Genomic DNA, 23,450 nt, shown 5'->3' on the forward strand with positions numbered 1-23,450 from the left:
CAGACACGGTATATGTCACTACTGTGAGATGAACCATTCTACCACAGACAATGTAAATTGTGTATGGCATGACATGATTTACATATAGATGAGTGAAAGGTTCTGCATACTCTGCTTCATGCGTATGCAAAAATATATCACCTTGATGAGATCCACTAAATGTTCACATAGCACAACATACACACTACACTAGAGGTCCTGCTAATTCTCCTACAAAATCTCTTATTGAAGTGACAGTCAGAGGCATAATTAATGGCTCACCCACTATCAAAGGCCCACACTATGCATCTGTGAGGTGGCCAGCCTAAAGTACATTTTAGTGAGTGTAAAAAAAAGTAGGTGATTAGTTGGGAACAATATTAGTCCTTTGCAAGTAACAAGATCCAAAACTCATGTTTACTACCTTCTTTGTAGCACTTTCAGAGTACCGAGGCGGAGCAGTCCAAAGCTTATTCATGAAAGCTGATATGGGACTAGTACCACAGTCCTCTGACATGCAACAGCACTTGAATTCTGGCCTCTAATAACTTTTCCCCCATTTGACAAATCTCCCAAAAACTTTCACGACCTATTGAGTTTTGTACATTGGGAGAGGATGAAAGGTTTTTCAGTTTCTGGTCAAGAGGGTGCAAGGTAAAAGAGGGTCCCAAAACCAATGCATTTTCCTTAGATTTTTATACCTTGCATTGGGCAAAAATGGCTGAATGGATTTACATGGAATTTGACAGGATTACATATTATGATGCACAGATGGCCCTTCTGAGTAGTACAAGTAAGTAGGATAAGTATTTTTAAGTTATACGGCATTTAAACTGATATTTGTTGTCACAGTATTTTGAGAAATCTTGCAGTATTTTGAGGGTATTTTTTGGACGTACCATGGTACATTGCGATGGAAGGCATTAGGTGATTGGCTAATGACTCCCTCTACAAAAGTTAAAGGCAGCCATGTTCTTTTTAGGTACACTTTGGCTGCATTCTGCGTTTTGCAGTTAGATATAGGCACGTATTAGGTTTGATATTTTTCTCTACGTATTACCTCTTTATTAAAGTGGTAATAGGCATGGAAAAATACTTATAGGTTTCTGTGTATTTAAAAAAAAAAGTAACACTGCAGTGCCTTGCGAATACCGTGGTATCTAAAATAAATAAAAAAATATATGTTAAAAATGTAATAATACATTATACTAACATATATTTTATGAATATAGTGTAGTATAGTGTATTTTCTATTTTTAACATATTGAAATTTTCACAAAAATTCTAAGCAGTACTGTGGTAATACCTACAAATTACAGTTCTACCTAAATCATTAAAAACCATGTGCAGTTTTCCCTAAACTGTTCTAAAATTATTTTAAAAAAATACAAATTAATTTTAATAAAGTGGTGATAGGTAGGGGACAACAATAAACCTATTACTTGCCTATACCTAAGACCCTAACCCAGAATGCAGCAAAATGCAGAACACAGCCAAACTGTGCTGAAAATTACATGGCTATGTTTTATGCTTGGTAAACACAGCCATTAGCCAATCACATACTGGCTTATTATGCACATGTAACGTGGTATACTGCAAACTTAAAGCTGCACAATATATAACTAAGGACCTGATTTATCTCTTGGCAGACTGGTTATGTCCTCACAATGGTGACGGATATCCCATCCGCTGAAATATAAATCCCATTCTATCCTATGGGTTGTATATTTCGGCAGACAGGATATCCATCACCGCTGTAACAAAGTAACCAGTCCGCTGAGATCTAAATCAAGCCCTAGGTATTTTAAAACCAACAATGTTAACACTACTTACACAATTCATACATAGTACCAAAAATTGCCATTTACACATAATGTATTTTCCTGCTACATTACATCTACATCCTTTCTACACACTTTCACACTACATCTATTTCAATTACCACACTCCGCTCTACACCACTCCACTCTATGCCACTGCACTCTACACCACTCCATGTTATGCATTTACACTCTGCGCCACTACACTCTATCACTCCACTATACGCCACTTCCCTCTACGCTAATCCATTATACGCCACTCCACTCTACCCCACTACACTCTTTTAAACTCCATTCTACACCATTACAGCGTACACTGTTAAACTCTATGCCACTCAGTTTTATGACACTCCAGTATACACCACTCCACTGTGCTCCTCTTCCCTCAATGCTACTCTACTGTACACTGTTCCATTGTATGCAGCTCCATTCTATGACGCTACATTCTTCGCTATTCCACTCTATGCTACACTGGGCTATACACTAGTCCACTGTATGCACTGCACTGTACACCACTCCACTGCACGACAGTCCATTCTACCCTACTATGCTCTACTCTGTTCCACTATATGACACCTGCAACACTAAACACTATTCCACTCTATACCACTCCACTGTACGCTACTCAACTGTATGCCACTGCAGTCTGTTCCATTCCATTGTAAGCCACTACAGTCTTCTCTATGCCAGTGTATGCCACTCCACTCCACAACACTTCACTCTGATCCACTCTACAATATGCTATTACACTATACGCCATAATAGTCTAGTCCACTAGATATTACCCTGCTCCGCTCTACATCACTCTATGGTAGTCCACTCTATCCCACTCTACTCTACGACACTCCAGTCTACTTTACTCCACTGTATGCCACTACACTGTACCTCACTCCGCTCTATACTGCTCCATCGAACATCACTCCACTCTACACTATTTAATTCTATGCCACTCCACTTTACCACACTCCAGTGTACACTATTCCCCTGCATGCCACTACACTCTAAACCACTCTACATATTCCATTTTACACCACTACACTGTACCTCACCTCAACTCAACAACACTCCACTGTAGGACACTCCACTCTGTGCCACTCCAATGTAAGCCACTCCACTCTGCACTATTCCACTGTATGACACTCCCCTCTAACACACTCCACTGTACACCACTGCACTTTCCACCACTCCACTATAGGATATTTCACTGTATGCTGCTCAACTGTACGATACTTCAGTCTATGCCACTCAACTGAACACCACTACTACAGCAATCCACTCTACAGTATTCCAGTGCATGCAACTCCACTGTATGACACTGCACTCTATGGTATTCCATTCGACACCACTCCACTCTATGCATTTACACTCCGTGCCACTACACTCTGTCACTCCACAATACACCACTTCCCTCTACGCTAATCCATGATACTCCACTCTATTCCACTCCACTCTACACCAGTACAGTGTACGCTGGTACACTCTATGCCAATCAATTTTGACACTTCAGTATATGCCACTCCCCTTCCCTCTATGCTATTCCACTATACTTTGTTCCATTGTATGCAGCTCCATTCTATGACACTACACTCTACAATATTCCACTCTGTGCTACACTGGGCTGTACATTAGTCCACTGTATGCACTGCACTGTACACCACTTCACTGTACGACAGTCCATTCTACCCTACTACACCCTACTCTGTTCCACTATATTACGCCTGCAACATTAAACACTATTCCACCTTATACCACTCCACTGTACGCTACTCCACTGTATGCCATTCCATTCTATGCCATTCCATTCTATGCCATTCCATTCTAAGCCACTACAATCTACTCTATGCCAATGTATGCCATTCCACTCCACAACACTCCACTGTGATCCGCCTCACAATATGCCATTACACTGTATGCCATAATAGTCTAGTCCACTAGACATTACCCTGCTCCACTTTACAACACTCCACGGTATTCCACTCTATCCCACTCTCCTCTACAACACTCCAGCCTACACTATTCCACTGTATGCCACTACACTGTACCTCACTCCACTCTATGCTACTCCAATGGACACCACTCCACTCTACACTATTTAACTCAGTGCCACTCCACTCTACCACACTCCAGTGTACACTATTCCACTGCATGCCAATCCACTCTACACCACTCCACTCTACATATTCCATTTTACACCACTACACTGTACCTCACTTCAGCTCAATAACACTCCTCTGCAGGACACTCCACTCTATCCCACTCCACTATAAGCCACTCCACTCTGCATTATTCCACTGTGTGCCACTCCAGTCTAACACACTCTACTGTACACCACTGCACTTTCGTCACTCCACTATATGATATTCCATTGTATGCTGCTCAACTGTACGATACTTCAGTCTATGCCACTCAGCTGTACATCACTACTACAGCAATCCACTCTACACTATTCCAGTGTATGCAACTCCACTGTATGACACTGCACTCTATGGTATTCCATTCTACACCACTCCACTCTACGCCACTTCAGTTTATGCTCCTCTGATATATGCTATTTCACCGTATACCACTTGGGAAATGGCCTAAACTACGCGGGCACAGTCACGCATACCGGAAAGCTGCAAGCTCAACAACGCTTTCCTGAACCACACATATGTCTTAACTACGCATTTGCATTATTCAGGCAGGCCACATATACATGGATCAGGGAGGGGTCTAGCTGTGCGTATGGGCAGGCAAGCAGGAAGGAGCAGGAAGACAGATTGGTCGAGGTAAGTGGGGGTGTTTTTTTTTGTAGGGGTGGGGGAGTTTTTTTTATTTTAGGGGTGTGTGAGGGTGTTAGGGCTCAGGGCTGGGGTGGTCGGGGTAGATTAAAGGACAGGGGGGTGGGGGAGTTGAGGAAGTTAGGTGGATATCAAAGCCGGGGGGGCAGGGTAGATTTAAAGGCCGGGGGGGAGGGTTTTAGGAGCACATGGAACGGCTTAGGGCTCAGGGTGGGGGAGGATGGGTGGTCAAGCAGGAAGGAGCAGGAAGGCGGATTGATCAATGTAAGTGGGGCCGGGGTTTTTAAGGGGTAGATGACATTTTTTTATTTTAGGGGTGTGTGGAGGGGTTAAGGCTCAGGGCCGGGGGGACAGGGTGCTAGGGTGATTGGGGTAGTTTAGTGGATGTCAGGGCCGGGGGGTGTTCAGGGTAGATTAAAGGGCAGGGGTGCTGGGGGGGCTGAGGGGAGGTTTTTAGGGGTACATGGGGGGGCTTAGGGCTATGGTGGGGGAGGATGAGCAGTCAAGCAGGAAGGAGCAGGAAGAAGGATCAGTCGAGGTAAGTGGGGCTGCGTTTGTTTTTAGGGGTAGGGGATTTTTTTATTTAAGGGGTGCGTGGGCGGGTTAGGGCTCAGAGCGGGAGGGTGGGGTAGTTTTGGGAATTTAGGCCTCAGGGCGGGTGGGGGTAGTTTAGGGAGGTATTGAGGGGTGCATGGGAGGTTTTAGGGCTCAGGGCAGGGGAGATGGGGTAGTTTGGGGAATTTAGTGCTCAGGGCTGGGGGGTCAGGGAAGATTTGGGGGTGGGGGTAGGGGTCTTTTTGTGGATTTGGGCCTCAGGGGAGGGGGGGCGGGGTAGTTTTAAGTGGAGGGTGGGGTGGATGGCTGGTGTGTTTTAGGGCTCAGGGCATGGGGGCGGGTTAGATTTAAGGGTAGGAGGGCCAGGGGGTTGGGGTAGTTTTGTGGATTTAGGACCTGGGGTAGTTTTAAGAGCAGGGGAGGTCGGGTGGGGATAGTTTTTTAGGTTTAGGGCTCAGGGTGGGGCGGGGTAGTTAGGTCGTTTTAAGTACAGGGGCGTGTTAGGGTGCAGGGCAGGGGGGGATTTACCAGGCATATTACTTTACCACATATGCTTTCACAACAAAATTTGTTGTAAAGGCATATGTGATAAAGCTATGCGTGGTAAAGACGCAGTCGTGATTCTGACCTTGTTGTTAAGGCATCCATTGTTTTTGCATGTGTGGCTGTGTCATACAACCATACTACTTCACTGTATGCCACTCTAGTCTACTCCACTCCACTCTACCCCACTCTACTCTAAGCCACTCCACTCTATGCCACACCACTCTATGCTACTCCATTCTATGCCATTGCACTCTATGCTACTTCATTCTATTCTGTCCCACTCTTGCCACTCTATGCAATGCCACTGTATGCCACTGCACTCTATGCCTCTCCATTGCATTATACGCTGTTCCACTCTATGCCATTACACTCCACACCACTTTATTGTACGCCACTCCACTACATGCCATTCCACTCTATGCACTCCCCTCTGTGCCACTCCACTGTACACTATTGTGCTGTATGCCACTATACTGTATCTCACTCCAAAGTATGCCACTACACTCAGTGTACCATACACCACTCCACTCTACAACACTTTACTGAATACTATGCCATTCCACTCTACACGACTCCATGCCACTGTACTTTAGAATATGCTATTTCACTCTATGCTACAACACTCCACTGGACTCCACTACACTGTACTCCACTGCACAACACTTTACAACACTCTATGGCAATGTACAACACCCCACTCTATGCTGCCCCACTGTGCCACACTCTATTCCACTATATGCTACTGCAATCTATAAAACTCTGTGCCACTGTCCTCCACTCTGTCCCTACACTGCACTGCTCAACCCTATAGTTCACTGTATGCTCCTACACCCCAGTGTGCAACACTCTACTCCACTCTACCATACTTTCCAACACTGTACAAAACACCACTCACTATACTTTACAAAACGCCATTCAAATTTATAAGAATTTACTCGACTCTACACTACACCTGTGCACTCCAACAACATGCCACTACACAATTTAACAAGTTACTCCACTGTAGCTAGGTCACTCCACTCTACTGCACCCACTCTACTCTACCCTACAATACTCCACTCTACTCCACTCCACTCTACACCATGCCACTTTATCCCCTTCCACGGAGTCCCACTCCACTGTACAGCACTCCACTCTACACCACTCTCCTGTACGCCACTCCACTGTATGCCATTCCACTGTATGCTATTCCACCACTCCACTGTATCACAATATGGGATGGGCTCCCCAGAGCCCTAAATGGGCTGGTGAAGTGGGCCCTGTTCATGCCCCTTTCCCCTTTCCCCTTACATCTATAATAAAATAGCAGCCGCCATTTTGTATTTGTGTTTTTGTGCTGCAATCCTGCTGGAGTCCAGCAGGTTCATGACAAAAACCACAAATTTGTATTATGTTGTACTGGGAGGGTCACCCTGCCCTCCCCCCCATGGGGCCTAGAGGGGGCATGGTATCCCTACCTATCAGTTTTGGTTTTTATTACTTCATGACAGGGGACTATGGTGGTCATTATGAGTTTGGGGGTCCTGCTTCGCCACGCCGGCAGTGGCGGTAACACGGCCAACAGCGTGGTGGAGCAGGACCACCAAATTATGATCACAGTGGTGAATGGGCTGCAAAGCAGCCAGTTCACTGCCTATACCATCAGGGCGGTGGGACCGGCGGTCTGAAGGTGTACCACCTTCGGTCCAGCGGTCCACCTTATACCGTTGAGGGTATTATGAGCCTCCTTTCTGCCAGGGATTTCCTGGCAGGAACCCCGCCAGGAAATCCCTGGCAGGAAGGGTACTGGCAATAACATTCCTGTTGCCAGTATGTGACTCCTCCTCCCGAACAGCCATGGCCCCCTCCCACCCCAAACCCATAGACACCACTCACCCCCTGGACCCCGTACATATCCCCCACCCCCATCCACGCATGCACACACCACACACACACACACACACACATCCTTGCACACACATTCACCCACATACACACGTCCACGACACTCCCCATCCCCTGCTGACATGCATTCACATATTCACACAGATACATGCACACACATGCACACAAACACCCTCTCCTCCATTCACACACACTCACATCCCCATTCACACACAATACTCAGCACCCCCCTCCCATGTCAGACGATAACCTTACCTGCTCGCAGTGGTCGTCCAGGAAGGAACGGGGTCCATGGGGCCTGCTCCACCGGCACCACCCAGTCACTAGAACACCGCCACGCCGATTACAAAGTTGTAATACACCAGGCGGTGTTGTGATTAAGTGGCGGTGCCAGCTGAGCAACCTCCACTGGACCGTCGACTGCTACTATGGCTGCTGGTGGTCCGCCCAATTTATGGGGGAGAACTGCCAGGAGTCATGATATCACTGGCGGTCTCCTGGCCGGCGTGACTTCTGCGGATAACTGTTTTGACCGCCAAAGTCATAATGAGGGCCTATGTCCCTAAGTCTTGTAATGGCAGCAAGCAACATTTTTCTCATATTACTGGCAGCCAATCAGGGATGTCGCTCCCCCTAGGAATAGAAATTGGCCCAAGGAAAAAAAGCTCCTTGGGTTATCAGAATGCTCTTTTTAAATTGCCACTCCTGTGAGCCTCTTGCGAGTCTCTCGTGGACCCAACCGTCCAGCTATACAAATATTTTAAACCTTAATTTCTCAAAAACTACTGAATGAATGAACTCCAAATCACAAAGAGCACAATCTGCAAACCACGATCTAGGCTCCTGTCAAATTTGTCAGTTTTTGCAGTAGCACTACCTAAAGAAGTCTATGGAAAATGCATTGGGAAATGTGCTTTTTAGACAACCCTTTATTCTTGGCCCACCTGGATCACAAATTGATAATAAGAGGAAGAGGTAGGGCAACAGCAGGGTCCGAGGCAGAGGCCAATTTTTAGAAGCAAGAGAAGAATGAGAAGAGCAAAAAGAAAAAAGACAGTATCCTCTCAAACGTTTGAAGAAGAAATAGGAGGAATGGAAAGTTTGGAGACTAATTTGGTGGTTATGCTCTCTGATTATACATCAGCAGAATGAAATGTTCCAAACAAGGGACTCTCATTTTGCCCAGAAACTCATTTCAATTATGTTGACACAAGGATTTACATATATAAATTTGTGAGGAAATTGAAATTGGCACAATTTTAAGCAGCCCATCATCAAGATACTACAAACAGGAGTAGTCTAAACCAAACAGGGTCGATTGATTTATGTATTGATCAGATTTTGAATATTAAAACATTGTTAGATTTGACCTATAAACTACAGGATGAAGATCTAATGGTAGCAGAAGTCCCGGAGGAATTAGGGATTGACACAAACAAACATAAATATAGCAGTTTCAAGGAAAAATCAAAGTTTTGTATTATCACAGGGAACCATATTGGCACTTTTGCAGAGCTTGTCACTGCAGATTTGGTTAAAATAAGAAAACATAGAGATCATGATAAGAAAGAAAATTTAAGTCAAGAAGAACGTCAGGCATTGAAAAACTTGGCAGACAGTGATAAAACAATCATTAAACAAGCAGATCAAGGCAGAAACATCGCGGTCCTCAGTACACAGGACTACATGAAAGAACCCTATAGACAATTGAATGATGAAACAAATTATAGGAAGTTGGGGAATAATCCAATAAATCCAATAAATCAAATGATTTTATAGGTGAATTTGAAGTTGCGATGACTATAAATTTCTGAGAATTGAAAATCCCAAAATACCAAAAATATACTTTCTATTAAAGATACACAAATCTATGGTTAATCCTCCGGGTAGGCCTATTGTCTCAGCATGTGATTCACTCTTCGAAAATATATCGAATTACGTGGATTATTACCTGGCACCAATTGTTAAAACATCAAGCTCTTACCTCAAGCACTCAGGACATTTTCTAAGAATCCTAGCAAATACCAGTTGGAAAAATAAATATCTATTGGCAACAAGTGACTTAGGCCCTCATTCCAACCCTGGCGGTCATAGACCGCCAGGGTGGATGTCGACAGAAGCACTGCCAACAGGCTGGCGGTGCTTCATTTGGCATTCCGACCGCTGCAGTACAGCCGCGGTCGCCCAGCCGGGTCCGGCGGTTTCCCGCCGGATTTCCCCCGGCTGGGAGAATCCTCCATGGCGGCGCTGCAAGCAGCGCCACCATGGGGATTCCGACCCCCTTCCCGCCAGCCTGTTTCTGGCGTTTTTTACCGCCAGGAACATGATGGCGGGAACGGGTGTCGTGGGACCCCTGGGGGCCCCTGCACTGCCCATGCCACTGGCATGGGCAGTGCAGGGGCCCCCTAACAGGGCCCCAGCATGATTTTCACTGTCTGTATAGCAGACAGTGAAAATCGCGACGGGTGCAACTGCACCCGTCGCACCCCTGCAACACCGCCGGCTCCATTCGGAGCCGGCTTCTGTGTTGCAGGGCCTTTCCCGCTGGGCCGGCGGGTGCTCCCTTGGCGGGCGCCCGCCGGCCCAACGGGAAAGTCTGAATGGCCCCCGCGGTCTTTTGACCGCGGAGCGGCCAAGTGGCGGTGTAAGTTTGGCGGGCGGCAACCGCCGCCCGCCAAACTTGGAATGGCCACCATAGTGTCATTATATATGCCAATAACACATGAGGTGGGATGGACAGAATGTGAATACTTCTTAAAACATTGAAACATTGGGGAATTGGCACATACAGAAATGTTGTGGTCCATTATGGAGCTTTGTCTTGCAAATAACATCTTCAACTACAATCATGAGATTTATCATCAGTTATTCAGAACAGCAATGGGCATCTCTCTATCACCAAACTATCCAAATCTGGTGATGGGTTGGTGGTAAAATGAAGTAGCATGAAGCCAAGAAAAGGACACTTACCTGAATAAAATAATATTATGAGTAAGATATATGGATGATCTCTTTGTGATATGGCATGGGACAAAAGAGGACTTCATGATATATTTGTCCATTCTGCACTCCAACAATCTATGACTGACGTTTAATTGTGAGACAGGCCATGCGCAAATACACTTCCTGGATCTCACAGTCTATGTACAGAATGATCAGGTAGAGACAACCCTCTATCTGAAAAAAACAGCTACAAACCACATATTGCATGGAGATAGCTTTCATTCAAAAGTATTGTTGACCAGGATAGCTTATGGAGAGTTGATACGAATGCACAGGAACTGTTGAAATGAGGAATATGCACAATGTAAATCTGTTGAAACAATGAAAAGATTCAAAGCCAGGGGTTATAAACAGAATGTTCTCAATAGAAGCATGGAGGGAATAAAGGACAACACTTGAAATGATGTACTGATTCCTAAGATTGAGAACTGCGAAAAGACAGATATGGAGAACTCTTTGAGAGTCATCACAACGTACAGTAAGCAAAGTGGGGTAACTAAGAAAATCCTACAGAACCATTGGAATCTGATACGGAAAGACCCTGACATTGGCCCAAGGGTGGGTGAGAAATCATCTCTAACATATCAAAAAGTGCCATCTCTAAGAGACATATTGGTCAGTAGCAATTTCTCTCTGAAACTAGTAAATAATTGCCTACTGCAACAACAATGAGGTTTTGTAAAGTGCAATAATTGTTAAGCATGCAGAATTGAGTTAACAACAAAGACATTGAAAAATCTAGACAATGTGCACATTTTGATCAAACACAGAATTACTTGTGAGACTGAATTCACTGTGTATATTATTGAATGTTATTACGCTCTCAAATATATAGGCAGTATGATATGCATGCTTAGGACAAGGATTCTGGAACATATTAGAGCATTTACACGCAATGATCAAACTTATGCAGTTGCCAAGCATCTACAGCACATCAAACAAATAACCAGAAATTGTTGAGATATTATGATATAGATCATGTACCTGAGCATGAGAGAGGTGGTGACAGAACACAGAAACTGCAAAAGCTTGAATCAAGATTTATAATTCAACTACAAACAAAGTTCCCTTTTGGTCTGAAGTATTACATATTCACTTATATTTTCCTTATCACTTTGGTTTAATTTTACTGAAATCAGCAATATTACATGGGGATGAATCTGTAATTCATCTTGAAAACCTCCATAGGTAAAAGGATTATGAGTGATTAGATTTGTTGTTAAATTGATACTAGATGACGAAAAACCTAAAAGGGCTGATATAACGAGTGAGTCATGACTGCAAGAGAACACTGGACCTTTAAATCTGTGTGTAGCTAATGTTTACCAGTATTATACCAGAATTGGGATATAATTACAAAATGTAAATTTTATTACTATAGCAGTTAGGATGTACCAACAGATATAATCAGTAGATTTAGGAGTGTGTACAAGTAAAGTCATGCAATGCCACATTGCATGAATTTGAGAAATTGTCAACAAATTGCGGACCTCAAGGTGATAAGGTTTTGGGGAATCCGATACATACGTCCTGTTTGTTTTGGGGCATATTGTGTGTATTTTTCATAAGATTATTTCATTTTGCTTGTTTACTACAAGTTCCATGATGCCTCATTATAGGTGGTTTGGAATGGTAGATATAAAGCAAACATAGTGAAAGGGCTCGCCACCCATAAGAAAGACCATTTGGTCGAAATGTGTCGGTGCAGTTGTGAAATGTTTATCCGAATAAAAGAATCAAAGGAGTTCATGGAGTGAGGTGCGATAATTGTTTTGACTGAATTATTGATAGGAGCGATCTCCCTCCTGGCACCAGCACCAGCTGATGGTCGTGCCATCAGTGACCGTGTTTGTGGATATATATATATATATATAGAGAGATATATATATGTATAATTCACCCAAAAACAAAGGTTACAGGAACATCATAGTTAGGTTCACATTTTTCAAGCTCTACACCAAAGAAATTCAGCTTTATATTTAGAGTTATTTCAAGTAACTATACCTTGTGTCCTAAGGTAACTATGACTCACGCCCTCGCTATGCACAGTTTTCTTATCAATAATTTTACTTCAAATGTTACAGTGAAATTCTCAATGATGTCAAAGAAGATGTCATGAGTGATGTTATAACTGTGATAATTGCAGTGCATGGCGAGGGCCAGGACTTCATTCGCATATGGCTGAGAAACATATTGTGAATTTACAAAGTCACAATAAAATTCAGGATAAAATTATGAGAAAATGTTTTTCTCTCAAACATGATCCATGAAATCCCGGCACGGTAAATCACCATTCAACACACCACAATTCCTAAAATAAGTATGGTACCATCAACAAATGATTCAAGTTGTAACTAAAATTTGTTAGCACCCTTTATATGTTCTACTTTTTGTGACCCTCAAAACCTACCATTCACTACAATGCATTTCAATGGGATGCTATCATGTATATTGGTCCAAAGATGGCTTCCAGCACTTCCTGGTTGAAGTGCTGAAAGCCAATCAGATCTCACCATGAGATCTGTACTTAGGCTCTGCCCAGGTATACAAATTTGGATTTCCTTTATTTTCTCTAAAACTACTAAATGGTTTTACACCAAATAACAAAAAGTATGATGTGCGGACAAATAGCTACCTCTCTGCCAAACTTGGTGTAATTCTGCCAAGCGGTTCAGGCTGTTTTTTTGACCCCCCCTTTCTCTTTACCCCCGCTTTATGGATCACCCCGAAACTTTTCATGTACAACAAGATCCTTAGGCACACCTTTTTTCTAAAAGTTCTTAAAGATTCATCCAACGGCACCAAAGATATAGCCAAGTAAAAAAACACCTTTTCAATTGAAACTAGGTCCTAAATATAACTATCTACTGGTGACAGGCACTAGGTGTAGGAGGCTGGACTGGCTTGTAGTGAGTACCAAGGGGTACTTGCACGTTGCACCAGGCCCAGTTATCCCTTATTAGTGTATAGGGTGTCTAGCAGCTTAGGCTGATAGATAATGGTAGCTTAGCAAAGCAGCTCAGGCTGAACTAGGAGACGTGTGAAGCTACTACAGTACCACTTAGTGTCATATGCACAATATCATAAGAAAACACAATACACAGTTATACTAAAAATAAAGGTACTTTATTTTTATGACAATATGCCAAAGTATCTTAGAGTGTACCCTCAGTGAGAGGATAGGAAATATACACAAGATATATATACACAATAGCAAAAATATGCAGTATAGTCTTAGAAAACAGTGCAAACAATGTATAGTTACAATAGGATGCAATGGGGAAACATAGGGATAGGGGCAACACAAACCATATACTCCAGAAGTGGAATGCGAACCACGAATGGACCCCAAACCTATGTGACCTTGTAGAGGGTCGCTGGGACTATTAGAAAATAGTGAGAGTTAGAAAAATAACCCTCCCCAAGACCCTGAAAAGTGAGTGCAAAGTGCACTAAAGTTCCCCTAAGGACAAAATAGTCGTGTTAGAGGGAAAATGCAAGGAAAACACAAATCAGCAATGCAACAACGATGGATTCCTGTCTGAGGGTACCTGTGGAACAAGGGGACCAAGTCCAAAAGTCACAAGCAGCTCGGAGATGGGCAGATGCCCAAGAAATGCCAGCGGTTGGTGCAAAGAAGCTCTTACTAGGCTGAAGAACTGTGAATACTGCAGGAACGACAAGGGCTAGAGACTTCCCCTTTGGAGGATGGATCCCCCATGCCTTGGAGAGTCGTGCAGAAGTGTTTTCCTGCCGGATGGACGCCAACAAGCCTTGCTACACGCAAATCGTGCGTTTGGCGTTTTTGGACGCTGCTGGGGCCCAGGAGGGACCAGGAGGTCGCAAATTGGACCTGCAGAGAGAGGGGACGTCGAGCAAGACAAAGAGCCCTCACTGAAGCAGGTACCACCCGGAGAAGTGCCAGAAACAGGCACTACGAGGATGCGTGAAACGGTGCTCGCCGAAGTTGCACAAAGGAGTCCCACGTCGCCGGAGACCAACTTAGAAAGTCGTGCAATGTAGGTTAGAGTGCCGTGGACCCAGGCTTGGCTGTGCACGAAGGATTTCCGCCGGAAGTGCACAGGGGCCGGAGTAGCTTGCAAAGTCGCGGTTCCCAGCAATGCAGCCCAGCGAGGTGAGGCAAGGACTTACCTCCACCAAACTTGGGCTGAAGAGTCACTGGACTGTGGGGGTCACTTGGACGGTGTCGCTGGATTCGAGGGACCTCGCTCGTCGTGCTGAGAGGAGACCCAAGGGACCGGAGATGCAGCTTTTTGGTGCCTGCGGTTGCAGGGGGAAGATTCCGTCGACCCACGGGAGATTTCTTCGGAGCTTCTGGTGCAGAGAGGAGGCAGACTACCCCCACAGCATGCACAAGCAGGAAAACAGTCGAGAAGGCGGCAGGATCAGCGTTACAGAGTTGCAGTAGTCGTCTTTGCTACTATGTTGCAGGTTTGCAGGCTTCCAGCGCGGTCAGCGGTCGATTCCTTATCAGAAGGTGAAGAGGGAGATGCAGAGGAACTCGGCTGAGCTCATGCATTCGTTATCTAAAGTTTCCCCAGAGACAGAGACCCTAAATAGCCAGAAAAGAGGGTTTGGCTACCTAGGAGAGAGGAAAGGCTACTAACACCTGAAGGAGCCTATCACAAGGAGTCTCTGACGTCACCTGGTGGCACTGGCCACTCAGAGCAGTCCAGTGTGCCAGCAGCACCTCTGTTTCCAAGATGGCAGAGGTCTGGAGCACACTGGAGGAGCTCTGGACACCTCCCAGGGGAGGTGCAGGTCAGGGGAGTGGTCACTCCCCTTTCCTTTGTCCAGTTTCGCGCCAGAGCAGGGGCTAAGGGGTCCCTGAACCGGTGTAGACTGGCTTATGCAGAATTGGGCACCTCTGTGCCCAACAAAGCATTTCCAGAGGCTGGGGGAGGCTACTCCTCCCCTGCCTTCACACCATTTTCCAAGGGGAGAGGGTGTCACACCCTCTCTCAGAGGAAGTTCTTTGTTCTGCCATCCTGGGCCAGGCCTGGCTGGACCCCAGGAGGGCAGATGCCTGTCTGAGGGGTTGGCAGCAGCAGCAGCTGCAGAGAAACCCCAGGAAGGGCAGTCTGGCAGTACCAGGGTCTGTGCTACAGACCACTGGGATCATGGAATTGTACCAACAATGCCAGGATGGCATAGAGGGGGCAATTCCATGATCATAGACATGTTACATGGCCATATTCGGAGTTACCATGGTGAAGCTACATATAGGTAGTGACCTATATGTAGTGCACGCGTGTAATGGTGTCCCCGCACTCACAAAGTTCAGTGAATTGGCTCTGAACAATGTGGGGGCACCTTGGCTAGTGCCAGGGTGCCCTCACACTAAGTAACTTTGCACCTAACCTTTACCAGGTAAAGGTTAGACATATAGGTGACTTATAAGTTACTTAAGTGCAGTGTAAAATGGCTGTGAAATAACGTGGACGTTATTTCACTCAGGCTGCAGTGGCAGGCCTGTGTAAGAATTGTCAGAGTGCCCTATGGGTGGCAAAAGAAATGCTGCAGCCCATAGGGATCTCCTGGAACCCCAATACCCTGGGTACCTCCGTACCATATACTAGGGAATTATAAGGGTGTTCCAGTAAGCCAATGTGAATTGGTAAAATTGGTCACTAGCCTGTTAGTGACAATTTAAAAGTAATGAGAGAGCATAACCACTGAGGTTCTGGTTAGCAGAGCCTCAGTGAGACAGTTAGGCACCACACAGGGAACATACACATGCACACCTATGAGCACTGGGGCCCTGTGTGACAGGGTCCCAGTGACACATACATATAGGCCACAAACCTATGAGCACTGGGGTCCCGACCAGCAGGATCCCAGTGACACATAACAACCATACTGAAAACATGGTGTTTTCACTATGAGCACTGAGGCCTGGCTATCAGGATCCCAGTGAGACAGTGAAAACAGTGACAAACACCCTGACATACACTCACAAACAGGCCAAAAGTGGGGGTAACAAGGCTAGAAAGAGGCTACCTTCTCACACAACCCCCCCCCAAACGAAGGACAATAAGGCTAACCTTGGCCAGTTGAGACTTTATTGTCTAAGTGGTGATAAGTAGAGAGTAGCTCTGCAATAGACTGGTTACTCCCTTTATCATCCACTATATGGTTACTTCCCTGTGGGGATGTAAACCACCCTGTTTGAAGTTTTTTAGCTAAGCAACAATGTGAAGATGTATTTTCAGAGTTTCTATCAGTAAGTTTTAGTTTAGAGCAGTGGGAATTGTCCACTGAACCTATTTGTAGTGATGGAAATGCCAGACAGGGATGCTGTCTCAGAAAAGCCATAGCTGGGCAAAAACTTTGTCCATTTGGCTGGAAGAGAGAACAGGGATGCTGTTTCTCTTGAGTTGGAGCAGGGCAGGGATGCTGTCCTATGAGCTCCACACTAGGGCAGGGATGCTGTCCTAAGTGTTGTGAGGTAGTGCAGGGTTTCTGCACTAAAGTTTCTCTGGGAGGGTTGGAGGGATGCTCCATGTTAACTAAAATGGTGCTGTTTTTCTCACAAATGTTAGTTATCCCACAGAGAGGTACTTCCACCTCAGGGAGTCCAGCTTTGCCAGCTGATGATTCCCTTGGAACAGGTGCCACCCCAGGAGAGGTTTCTCCCACCACAGGAATAGTATCCTGAATGGTAGGGTGGTTAGGGGATACTGTGATACCCTTTTTACCTGTTGATGGAGAGGGATCCTGAGTTTTCAGGCCTTCTCTCCTTTGCTTTTTCATTTCACTTGAAATGAGAGGGAACAATTCCTCAGGGATGCCCAGCATGGCTGCATGGGCATAAAACTCTACATCAGCCCAACCTGAGGCCTCTAGGTCATTACCTAAGAGACAGTCTACAGGTAAGCTAGGTGATACCACCACCTGCTTAGGGCCAGTAACTCCACCCCAACTAAACTGAATTATAGCTAAGGGAAGAAACTTAGTGGAGTTATGGACATCAATAATCTTATACTGTTGTCCAATGATGTGTTGTTCAGGAGGCACTAGGTTTTCAGTCACCAAAGTGAAACTGGCACCTGTGTCCCTGTAGGCCAAGGCCTCAACACCATTTATTGAAACTGTCTGCCTGTACTTATCCATTGTAAGGGGACAAGCAGCCAGTGTGGCAAGGCCAATGCCACTAGGTGTGACAGAAACTGTCTTGGGACTGATTACATCAGTTTCCACTATGGACCCATAAGTGAACCCAACTACACCCTTTGCTTGACTGTTGCCAGCAGTCCCACCACTAGTACCACTACTTCTAGGGGCACTAGAGCTTGATGTATTAGTGGTGGTAGGCTCAGGGGGTTTACCTGGACAGGACTTATCCCCTGGCCTATGGCCTCTGTTTTTACACACAAAGCACCAAGGCTTTTTAATGTGTGCAGGTTGGGAAGAAGAGGAAGAATTTGTTTTATCCCCACCCTCTGAAGAGTGTTTAAGATTTGAAGTGGGATCTTTGGTTTTACCCTTATCCCCATGCTTATCTTGAGATTTTTCACCATCTTTCTTCTTATTGCCATCTTTGTCACCCCCTGTATGAACTTTTCTGTTCACCCTTGTTCTGACCCATTTGTCTGCCTTCTTTCCCAATTCTTGGGGAGAGGTCAGATCAGAGTCTACCAGGTACTGGTGCAACAAATCAGACACACAATTATTAAGTATATGCTCTCTCAGGATTGTGTTATACAGGCTTTCATAATCAGTAACTTTACTGCCATGTAACCACCCCTCCAAGGCCTTCACTGAATGGTCAATGAAATCAACCCAGTCTTGTGAAGACTCCTTTTTGGTCTCTCTGAACTTTATCCTGTACTGTTCAGTGGTTAAGCCATAACCATCCAGGAGTGCATTCTTAAGAACTGTAAAATTATTGGCATCATTTTCTTTCACAGTAAGGAGCCTATCCCTACCTTTTCCACTAAATGATAGCCATAGGATAGCAGCCCACTGCCTTTGAGGGACATCCTGTACAACACAGGCCCTCTCAAGTGCAGCAAACCACTTGTTAATGTCATCCCCCTCCTTATAAGGGGGAACTATCTTGTGCAGATTCCTGGAATCATGCTCTTTTGCAGGATGACTATGGGGAATACTGCTGCTGCCACCATGGGTATCTAAACCCATCTTCTGTCTTTCCCTCTCTATTTCTAAAGACTGTCTATCCAAATCCAGCTGTTGCTTCTTGAGCTTCAGTCTGGTTTGCTCCACTCTCAATCTATTGAGCTCCCTTTCTAACAATCTGTCATCAGGGTGGGTGGGAGGGACATTTCTAGATACAGAGGTATGATGGGAATGAACAGAAGGAGACCTGTCCCTTACAGAGGGCACCCTAACAGCTTGGCTACCAGTATAATGTGAGAGCACATCATCAGTATGATGTGATTCAACCTCTGTACCAACTATGCTAGACTGTCTAGTAATGGGCAGGCTGAGAAGTTTCTTTCCTGAACCTTTTCCTGGGGGAGTCCCTGGATCAGATTGAGAACCATTAGCTACTTTTTCTACAGATTGGGCACTTATGGCCTTATCTTGTACTCTAAGCATATTAATTAACAGTTCTAAAGAAGGATTCTTCCCTACACTCAAACCTCTCTCTATGCAGAGACTCCTTGCTCCTTTCCAGCTAAGGTGATCATATGCAAGTTTGGACAGTTCAACTTTTTGGCCTGTGCCAGACATTTTTTAGAGAGAGTTAAAGTGATAGACAAAGAGAAAAAAGTTTTCAGAACTTTTTGGAAAGACAGAAAAAAACTTTTTAAACTTTTAAGAACTTTTTGAAAGTTTAGAAGTACTTTTCAGCACTTAGAAAAGAGTGAAAAGAGGAAATGCAAAACTTTTTGGCTATGTGTATATACACTGACCTTGTTTTGTATATTTTTCTCTTATGAAAAGTACAATGACAAGAGTGGTAAGTAGTCTCAAAGCACTTATCCCACCGCTGCACAACCAATGTAGGAGGCTGGACTGGCTTGTAGTGAGTACCAAGGGGTACTTGCACGTTGCACCAGGCCCAGTTATCCCTTATTAGTGTATAGGGTGTCTAGCAGCTTAGGCTGATAGATAATGGTAGCTTAGCAAAGCAGCTCAGGCTGAACTAGGAGACGTGTGAAGCTACTACAGTACCACTTAGTGTCATATGCACAATATCATAAGAAAACACAATACACAGTTATACTAAAAATAAAGGTACTTTATTTTTATGACAATATGCCAAAGTATCTTAGAGTGTACCCTCAGTGAGAGGATAGGAAATATACACAAGATATATATACACAATAGCAAAAATATGCAGTATAGTCTTAGAAAACAGTGCAAACAATGTATAGTTACAATAGGATGCAATGGGGAAACATAGGGATAGGGGCAACACAAACCATATACTCCAGAAGTGGAATGCGAACCACGAATGGACCCCAAACCTATGTGACCTTGTAGAGGGTCGCTGGGACTATTAGAAAATAGTGAGAGTTAGAAAAATAACCCTCCCCAAGACCCTGAAAAGTGAGTGCAAAGTGCACTAAAGTTCCCCTAAGGACAAAATAGTCGTGTTAGAGGGAAAATGCAAGGAAAACACAAATCAGCAATGCAACAACGATGGATTCCTGTCTGAGGGTACCTGTGGAACAAGGGGACCAAGTCCAAAAGTCACAAGCAGCTCGGAGATGGGCAGATGCCCAAGAAATGCCAGCGGTTGGTGCAAAGAAGCTCTTACTAGGCTGAAGAACTGTGAATACTGCAGGAACGACAAGGGCTAGAGACTTCCCCTTTGGAGGATGGATCCCCCATGCCTTGGAGAGTCGTGCAGAAGTGTTTTCCTGCCGGATGGACGCCAACAAGCCTTGCTACACGCAAATCGTGCGTTTGGCGTTTTTGGACGCTGCTGGGGCCCAGGAGGGACCAGGAGGTCGCAAATTGGACCTGCAGAGAGAGGGGACGTCGAGCAAGACAAAGAGCCCTCACTGAAGCAGGTACCACCCGGAGAAGTGCCAGAAACAGGCACTACGAGGATGCGTGAAACGGTGCTCGCCGAAGTTGCACAAAGGAGTCCCACGTCGCCGGAGACCAACTTAGAAAGTCGTGCAATGTAGGTTAGAGTGCCGTGGACCCAGGCTTGGCTGTGCACGAAGGATTTCCGCCGGAAGTGCACAGGGGCCGGAGTAGCTTGCAAAGTCGCGGTTCCCAGCAATGCAGCCCAGCGAGGTGAGGCAAGGACTTACCTCCACCAAACTTGGGCTGAAGAGTCACTGGACTGTGGGGGTCACTTGGACGGTGTCGCTGGATTCGAGGGACCTCGCTCGTCGTGCTGAGAGGAGACCCAAGGGACCGGAGATGCAGCTTTTTGGTGCCTGCGGTTGCAGGGGGAAGATTCCGTCGACCCACGGGAGATTTCTTCGGAGCTTCTGGTGCAGAGAGGAGGCAGACTACCCCCACAGCATGCACAAGCAGGAAAACAGTCGAGAAGGCGGCAGGATCAGCGTTACAGAGTTGCAGTAGTCGTCTTTGCTACTATGTTGCAGGTTTGCAGGCTTCCAGCGCGGTCAGCGGTCGATTCCTTATCAGAAGGTGAAGAGGGAGATGCAGAGGAACTCGGCTGAGCTCATGCATTCGTTATCTAAAGTTTCCCCAGAGACAGAGACCCTAAATAGCCAGAAAAGAGGGTTTGGCTACCTAGGAGAGAGGAAAGGCTACTAACACCTGAAGGAGCCTATCACAAGGAGTCTCTGACGTCACCTGGTGGCACTGGCCACTCAGAGCAGTCCAGTGTGCCAGCAGCACCTCTGTTTCCAAGATGGCAGAGGTCTGGAGCACACTGGAGGAGCTCTGGACACCTCCCAGGGGAGGTGCAGGTCAGGGGAGTGGTCACTCCCCTTTCCTTTGTCCAGTTTCGCGCCAGAGCAGGGGCTAAGGGGTCCCTGAACCGGTGTAGACTGGCTTATGCAGAATTGGGCACCTCTGTGCCCAACAAAGCATTTCCAGAGGCTGGGGGAGGCTACTCCTCCCCTGCCTTCACACCATTTTCCAAGGGGAGAGGGTGTCACACCCTCTCTCAGAGGAAGTTCTTTGTTCTGCCATCCTGGGCCAGGCCTGGCTGGACCCCAGGAGGGCAGATGCCTGTCTGAGGGGTTGGCAGCAGCAGCAGCTGCAGAGAAACCCCAGGAAGGGCAGTCTGGCAGTACCAGGGTCTGTGCTACAGACCACTGGGATCATGGAATTGTACCAACAATGCCAGGATGGCATAGAGGGGGCAATTCCATGATCATAGACATGTTACATGGCCATATTCGGAGTTACCATGGTGAAGCTACATATAGGTAGTGACCTATATGTAGTGCACGCGTGTAATGGTGTCCCCGCACTCACAAAGTTCAGTGAATTGGCTCTGAACAATGTGGGGGCACCTTGGCTAGTGCCAGGGTGCCCTCACACTAAGTAACTTTGCACCTAACCTTTACCAGGTAAAGGTTAGACATATAGGTGACTTATAAGTTACTTAAGTGCAGTGTAAAATGGCTGTGAAATAACGTGGACGTTATTTCACTCAGGCTGCAGTGGCAGGCCTGTGTAAGAATTGTCAGAGTGCCCTATGGGTGGCAAAAGAAATGCTGCAGCCCATAGGGATCTCCTGGAACCCCAATACCCTGGGTACCTCCGTACCATATACTAGGGAATTATAAGGGTGTTCCAGTAAGCCAATGTGAATTGGTAAAATTGGTCACTAGCCTGTTAGTGACAATTTAAAAGTAATGAGAGAGCATAACCACTGAGGTTCTGGTTAGCAGAGCCTCAGTGAGACAGTTAGGCACCACACAGGGAACATACACATGCACACCTATGAGCACTGGGGCCCTGTGTGACAGGGTCCCAGTGACACATACATATAGGCCACAAACCTATGAGCACTGGGGTCCCGACCAGCAGGATCCCAGTGACACATAACAACCATACTGAAAACATGGTGTTTTCACTATGAGCACTGAGGCCTGGCTATCAGGATCCCAGTGAGACAGTGAAAACAGTGACAAACACCCTGACATACACTCACAAACAGGCCAAAAGTGGGGGTAACAAGGCTAGAAAGAGGCTACCTTCTCACACTAGGTAATATATATATATATATATATATATATATATATATATATATATTTATAACTGTCTCTGACTCGGAGCCTGTAGCAATGTGCCACGAAGCCACAGAGGCTGTTCAACAATAGTCTTACTCAAACAATTGATGAGATGTAAAGAATCAGAACACATGGAAGCCAGGATTAAATTCCCACTTTGCTCATTTACAAATATATTCAACTAAGACTATAATATATTTGTAATCTGACAGTACATTTGATAAGGTTGTAAGAAATCTAAGACTAAACGCTGCCTTAGCCTATTAGGAAACTGAACTGTACTAAGGGTGCGTTGAATGTTTCCAACATTTTGTCAGGCATTTTGCAATCAGTACAGTTTTTCACAAAGGTCCTAATTAAAACATCTATGTAGGGCCACCAGTAACTTTCCCTAACTTGTGTGTTTTCATTCTTGTCTCTCCCATATGTCCTATATGCCTGGTAATGTTATTTCTGATAGCGTCAGGAGGAATGAATGTGTCACCCTATAAACAATATGTCTAGAACTTGATAACTCATCACCAAGGAACTTGCACATGATGGGGATGCAGGTGTGAGAAGGAATATATACAGTACTATATATGAACCTGTGTTTCATTGTGTCTGTGGCACAAATGGATGCTAATGTTCAAAACAGTACAACATGAAGGTTATCTCTCCGCAGTGCATTAATCGTCCTGTCACCTGAGAAACCAAAACTGTTTGTTATTGGCCATTAAGGT

General features: G+C 45.4%; 1 protein-coding gene and 1 pseudogene across 1 annotated transcript in view; both read left to right on the forward strand.

Moving 5' to 3' along the window:
* The window catches only part of LOC138261100 (5'-3' exoribonuclease 2 pseudogene), a 51,500-nt pseudogene extending 42,157 nt beyond the window's left edge, over nt 1-9,343 (forward strand).
* Nucleotides 1-23,450, forward strand: part of CPNE4 (copine 4) — a 1,215,102-nt gene that overhangs the window by 950,329 nt on the left and 241,323 nt on the right. The window lies entirely within an intron of this gene.

The sequence above is a fragment of the Pleurodeles waltl genome, chromosome 10, assembly GCF_031143425.1.
Source record: "Pleurodeles waltl isolate 20211129_DDA chromosome 10, aPleWal1.hap1.20221129, whole genome shotgun sequence".
In the NCBI taxonomy this organism is placed as follows: Eukaryota; Metazoa; Chordata; class Amphibia; order Caudata; family Salamandridae; genus Pleurodeles; species Pleurodeles waltl.